The sequence below is a fragment of the Hakea prostrata genome, chromosome 1 (genome assembly GCF_041222555.1).
Source record: "Hakea prostrata isolate BN-2017 chromosome 1, UWA_Hpros_2, whole genome shotgun sequence".
Taxonomy (NCBI): Eukaryota; Viridiplantae; Streptophyta; class Magnoliopsida; order Proteales; family Proteaceae; genus Hakea; species Hakea prostrata.
In genome coordinates, this window is record NC_142600.1 from 23,520,918 (window position 1) to 23,527,766 (window position 6,849).

At 35.0% G+C, this 6,849-nt stretch overlaps 1 pseudogene; it reads right to left on the minus strand.

The window, feature by feature from the left end:
- Nucleotides 1-3,449: 3,449 nt before the first annotated feature.
- Nucleotides 3,450-5,524, minus strand: LOC149028361 (cytochrome P450 94A2 pseudogene; annotated as a pseudogene).
- Between the last annotated feature and the right edge of the window lie 1,325 nt (nt 5,525-6,849).

Below are 6,849 nucleotides of genomic sequence, written 5' to 3' on the forward strand. Positions count from 1 at the left end.
AATTCCCAAACCTTCTTCTTCTTTTTCCTTGGACTCGAAGACAGGTTCTCCAACCCCAGAAAACCCTAAGTTCCTGCTCTCAACCTCAACTTCTCCCTAGCCGGAGGCTTCCTTCTTATTGTTTTAGTTGTTGTATGCCTTCTTTTCGTCGTCGAGGTTGAAGAACAACCAGAACAATAACAAGGAGTGATAAGTAAGGTGTAAAAAGATATAATATTTTTCTAGCCAAACCAAAAAAAAACACAAAGAGCGACATGATAATTAATTTGAAATAATTACCGATGTTTCCTTGTATTATAGTAAAATTACATATTGAATCATGATATTACTATTGTCCCCTCGCTTCAGAGGGTGTTGGGTGACTGTTAAGTATTAGTGTACGAAGTGTTAAGGCAAAATGTTCATTCACTCTTCATTAAAATGAAAGATATTTAAAAATTAATATAAACACTTTTAGCCCTCATTACTGAATTATAAACAAACTATGGTCTCTAGTGTCTAACTTTTTCTTAGAGAAAAATCACAAGAGGTAGCTATTTCACCTATTATTTACTAATGGAAGAAAAGTAAGCTTAACTAGAAGTCAATCAATACTAACCACAACTTCATTAGGTGTATTAAAATAAGAAAGATACCACATCACCAACTAAGAGATGGTTTTTAATAGAAAGAGAGAAATAATAAAAATAGACAAAACATATGATTGGATAAGTAATTTCAAAAAGGGATAACTATCCTTGTCTCTTATACTATAGCTTAATCATTAAAAAGACTTTGCTCTTTATGAAATTATTATTGTCCCGTCAGTTCTAACAATGTTAAGAGACCGTTACAATTAAATGTTTAATGTTTATTTTGTTCTTTTAAAATTAAAAAGTCAAAAAACAATACTATCTACATTTAAAAAAACAAAAATCATATCAAAGTACCAATTTTTTAAGTTGTATTCTTATTATTTTGAATTCTAAAAAATACTACCTAAATTACTTTTTTTTGGTTAAGAAAATGAACTTCCTGACTAATAACACCATATTAGATAATAAATAAAGGAAAATCTAATGGAAGTAGGAACTTCTTAAAATTGATAACATCAAATTAGAAAGTAAATAATAAAAATTAAAAAATAACACCAAATAAAGTAAATATAAAAAAATTAAAAAATAAGAAGTTACCAAATTAGGATTATTTTTTTTCCTAAATATTAATATAATAATGTATTAATATAAAGTGTAAATAAGTAGAATAAGATTGTAGGATTTTTAAATAAATAAAAGTTGTATCATCACTGAACTAAGTGAGTTAATGGTGGAAGGTAACAGTAATTACAGGTAAAATTTAAAGTTAAATTAATAATTTCAAAAAAATATAGAAATAAAATAATAATTAAACTATAGTTTAGAAAACAATAGTAATTCTCTATTTTAAAAATTATAAAGGATAAATCATAAAATATAATAAAAAAAAACTTCATTGATAGGAGAAGGGAAAACTCATGCTGACCAGTTTAATTGGTAGCTGATAGATTTCCCATTGTCAACAAAGAACAGTTTTTCTTTAATAGATAATCTTAGTAAATTGCAAAATCGAGGAAAAATAAAGAAAGGAAATAAAAAAAAAATTTGATAAATAAAAAGAGGGGATGCAGTAGCGGCGATCTAGCGCCCCCGTTACGCATATTCGGACTTTTTATTCAATGCGACCTAGAACAAGAAAAATCAAGTCAAGCAGCCAAGACCACCAAATTATGAACATACCACAAAATTGGAGTAAATTAAACGTAACATTCAAAAGTCAAACAACTTAACATGCAATGTCTCAGTCCTTAGCGGGACCAGATTCCCATCAACAATGGAGGCATTAATAATAGTCGCAATGGTCACCAACGCCCATTCTGAAAAAGAGTGAGTTACACTTACTAGACTTTGACCTGATTTTATTTTTCTACGTGATAGGAAATTAATGTCATATTTATTCAGAGAAAATGAGTTTTTTTAAGTAAATAATTTCACATGTATTGAAATTAAAGTTAAAACTGTTAGTCCAAATTCAAAAATCTTCCAACTCCAGTTTGGTCCGAAGATGTCTCGAACCAAGGATTTGTGGATAAGAAAAACAGGAAGAATAGACGCCTTTAGGGACGGGAAACCACCTCCGATAGTAAAGTCAGGTTTTAGATAACACAAGTCCTCGTAAAGAAGAATAAATGCCTAAAGAATATCAATGTTTTAGGATAGTTGCAAGAGTAAATGCCTGACTTACTTGACTTAGCTCTTCCAGAAGTTAAAGCCTACTTTTATAGGCAAATGGGATGTCTTTCTTGAAGAAGATGAACCTCAACCATCGGATTCTTCCAATTCGAATCAAAGGTTAGGATTTTGGTACGTATCGTACCAAATTTTGAACGGTACGATACGGTGTGGTTTTAAACGACGCGGTTCGGTACGGTTAAACGGTTTCGATACGCAATTGACACCCTTAACTGTAGATAACATTATAATAAGTAATACCTTTTCAAATTTGAATGATCAACGGGCCCCAAGAAAAAGTAAGTGATATAAATAAAAAATCAAGAGTTCAAATATCTTTGTGACGAAAGCTTCTAACCTAACGAGATTCGATTCAATCCGGATGTCCTTTTAAGAGCTTCTTCAAACCTTGAAGAATGCATAATATTAGAAGGAAACCATATCCTTACAAGTCAGTTTACTTTGTGGATCTTTTAGTTTTCTATTATGGTGCTAATTTACAGGAAAACGATATATATACCAAAAACTAGTTGTAGTCACTCATACCACTCTGTCATGCAAGTTCATTAATTAGAAAGAATAAAGTTTTTCTGAACCCATATCCAAGTCATGTGTAAGATCAACATAGATCATAATTCAGTGGGAATATTTACCCAAAAAGGAAAAACATTTGTTGGAGTTAGAGTGTAAGTGGATAAGCGAAATTTACTTTCGAATTCGCATCAACATCCGTTAGAGGTATCTAAATCCGTCCGATTACTAATAGGATGTGGATATGATATACCACTATACCCATTTCTTACGATTATTATCCATCCGATAAAATTAACCGATTAAGTTACTTATTTGAATTTGTTTTCTTATTTTTATAGACTTTTTACTTTAGATATGCGACTATTTTTCTAGATTCTTTACTAAAATAAATATACAAAATTACTAAATATTTCAAACCTAACCCTTACAAATAAAATGGTAAAATGTCAACAGGTAGTCGGAAACTTGTATTTAATAGGTATTCATACCCATTTAGAAGAATATATTAACGAAAATAATTATCCGATTGTTATCCGAATCTGATTGAATCCTTCCGAATATAATAGGATGCGCGTATGGTATTACCATTATCCGATCCGGTGGCATGGATCAAACATTTTCAACGATCCTAATTTCAATCCAACTTACCAACGATTTCATTCAACGTGTCCTGCGCATAACACAAGCAAGATATCATGGATCAAACCAAGGTGTCTACTTCTAATGATGTGGTGAACCGTGAACCATGCATTTTACAGTAGAATACCCAAACAATATTTCCTGAAGCAACCCATCAGAAAACTGCTTCACCTGATTCAACTTATGTAATACATAATAAACCCTAAAAGGAAAATTTACTAGTGCAATACATAATTTGATAAGAAACTAGATTACAGGTTTAAACCATGTAGGTTATTATTTCGTTTTCTTATGACCTACTGTGATGTATAACTCTGCAACTTCCTGGAATACTGACTAGATACACACATTATCCATAACATGAAACAGTGAATCAGTAATTAATGCACATATAATCCCCACCGCCAGCCGCCGCCAGCAACCACCACGGCACCACCAACAGCTTCCACAACCAGACCTTACTGGTTCCTGCGTTCAACTCTCACTGGATAACCTCCCTTCATTTTGGAAGACAAGTAAGAAGTGAATAACGGATCAAAATTCTTCTCAGCCGTCACCACCCGATAATCTTTCATAATTCCAACAACCAACCTCTGCATCTGCAAGAAAGCCATCTCCTTCCCTAAACACACCCTTGGACCTGCTTGGAACACTGGATATGTGTAAGGATCCTTCCCCACGAACTTCCGCTTTTCAGAATCTTCCTCCTCCATCTCCAGCCACCTGTCAGGCCGAAATTCCGGCCAATCTTTACCCCAGATGCTCTCTGCTCTTCCCATTGCATAAGGCATATATGTAAGTCCCGTGCCTTTCTTCACAACAGTCCCATCTGGTAGAACATCTTCAGTTGCTGCAAACTTGCTATCAATTGGGACAGGTGGGTATAGACGCATGGCCTCACATAGAGATGCATGGATGTAAACGACATGCTTCACCTCTTCATATGCAAGTGTTTCTGGCATCTCTCTTATCTCCTTCATTAACTCTGCTTCCACATCTGGGTTGTTCGAAACTAGCCAAAAGAACCATGTCAAGGCTGCCGATGTAGTATCCCGACCTGCTACGATGAAGCTAATAACAATATCTGTGACGAAACGTTCGTCAGTTTGACCAGAACTCAACAATTTGGAGAGGAGATCTTCTGATTTCAACGAAGATTGTTTCTTTTGTCTAACGACATTGGTTGCGTATTCTTTGACGATTGCAATTGCTTCGCGTAGCTTTCTCTCTGACCCAAGATTAAGTGCCCTTTTCAGCTTATACACTGGTGGGAATATCGAATTGAATCTCGCACTGCTTAATCGAGTTGCTTCTTCAAATGCATCGGCAAATTCCGATACGGGTTGTGGGAATGAGGTCGAGAGGCATTCTGGGTCGAACCCAAAAGAAATTTTGCAGATGTTATCAAATGCAAATCTCTGAAGGATGTCTTGTAGATCAAACACTGTGTTTTTGGCAGCAGCATCAGAAAGCAGAGGAAGGAGACGGTTAGAGAGCTCGTCTTCTACGACTGTTTCGATGAATTTTCGGAGAGATTTGGTGTTGAATTCATGACTTGACATTTGCCTCTGAAACCTCCAGTTATCCGCATCTGCGTTGAAGATGCCATCGCCAAGGAAATCAAAGAGGGTGTCTCGGAAGAAATCACCTTTTGGGTATTTGGAGAATTGGTTTTTGAGGATGTGTTGGACATTGGCAGGATTTATGGTTATGAGCTGAAGATGGCCAAGAGGACGATGAAGGAGAACGTTTCCATCAGGTGAATTTTGAAGAAGCTCTGTTGCCCACTGGTTGAATCGCTCATGATTTGCAGCTATTGTAAATGAAGAGCCAACCAGGGGATAAACTTTAGGTAGTTTGCCGTTTTGAGAAGAAACTGAGGATTTCTTCTTTGAAAGATAAAAGTTCTTGATGAACAAGAAGAGAAAGGGTAGAACAAAGAGAAGAACGGGGAAGAAATCAAGCTTTAGCAGTACTCCCATGGTGGACCTGATGGGTTTAACTGATTGATCTGGGAAACAAGCAGGTCTGCTTTGCCCTGTTTCAGTGGTGTCAACATTCCCTTTTATAAGCGAGTAGACAAGCAAATCTGATGCGCGGTTGAAAACAGCTGCAAGAATTCGATAAAGGATAGGGTGGGGTTTTCGTGGTCGACACGAGACCCCATGCTGAAAATTTATTAGTTGATTGATGTGACTTATGAATAGATTTCAACCATTTGATATAGTGTTAGAACACATGTCACATATCTGCATGGTCCATTTCCTTGTCAAAAAATGGACATGATATAGGTTCGCCCCAAGTCAGCGGGTACATCAATTTTCTATCAATTTCCAACCGTCACAATTAAAATTTACTTAAGAATTAAATCTAATAAATTTTTAGAATTTTGCCCAATTTTTTCTCTTTTGTTTGACATTTGATTTAAGAATATTTTAAAATTAATTTTAATTAATTTTAATTACAATTGCTAATTAACTAACACTTGGATAATCTTCCATTAGAGTGCTCCGAATCCGAATCACAAAAACCAGTGGGTCCCACTAGTAAAAAAAAATTTTATTTTTTCCAAAAAGTGTTTTTCACCGTAGGTCCCACTGATCTATGTGGTCAGGGAGAGTTCGGAGCATTCCCGTCGGAGTCGCTGAGTTGGACTCTTAACTACCATTGCAAAGGATGTGAAATCCCTCAAGCGGGGCATTGGGCAATAATAGGGTAATGTTGGTTTGAATGATTACGTGTGGTATTTGACTTTTTTAAACATTACAAAATAAAAAAGTTCAAATTTATTTCGTTTTATTTTTGGATTTAAGGTTCATCTGGGCCAGCTTGCACGCAGCAAGACTACATCCTCAAGGCGCTTTTTATATAATTAATATAGGCGGAGCTTCACCGCTGGACCTGAGAGGATTTGAACTCTGACCTCCTATGTGGAAGAGTTGGATCAGTATAGATTGAAGTTCTGAAAATTACATCTAATACCCCTGATACTATGGTTTGCAATCTTGAACTGGATCTATCCATTGGATCAGTATCGATTGAGATCAACGGCGAGATCTGACCCATCCACCAACTTTACATGAGGTCAAGTCGAGCACATTGTGTTAATGAAAGCTTAAATATATAATTTTACACTAAGATACTTTAGTTGGTAAAAGACAAAGAGTTCGAATCTCCATGAGCTAAAGACTTTACCCTATACAATCAAAATTAGAATTATAAACTCTCAACCAAAACCCTAAATTGTACACTTAAAATCTCATTAGGCTCTTATATAATATTTCATTCAAATACATAAATATTATAATTAATTATGCTTCTATCAATGTTGTAAGCCTGTAGTTTTCTACCCAAAAAACAAATGTTGTGAGTCTTTAGCCACTAAAAAGAAAGAAAAAAAACCATGCCGTTTCAAAGTTTACATGCACCT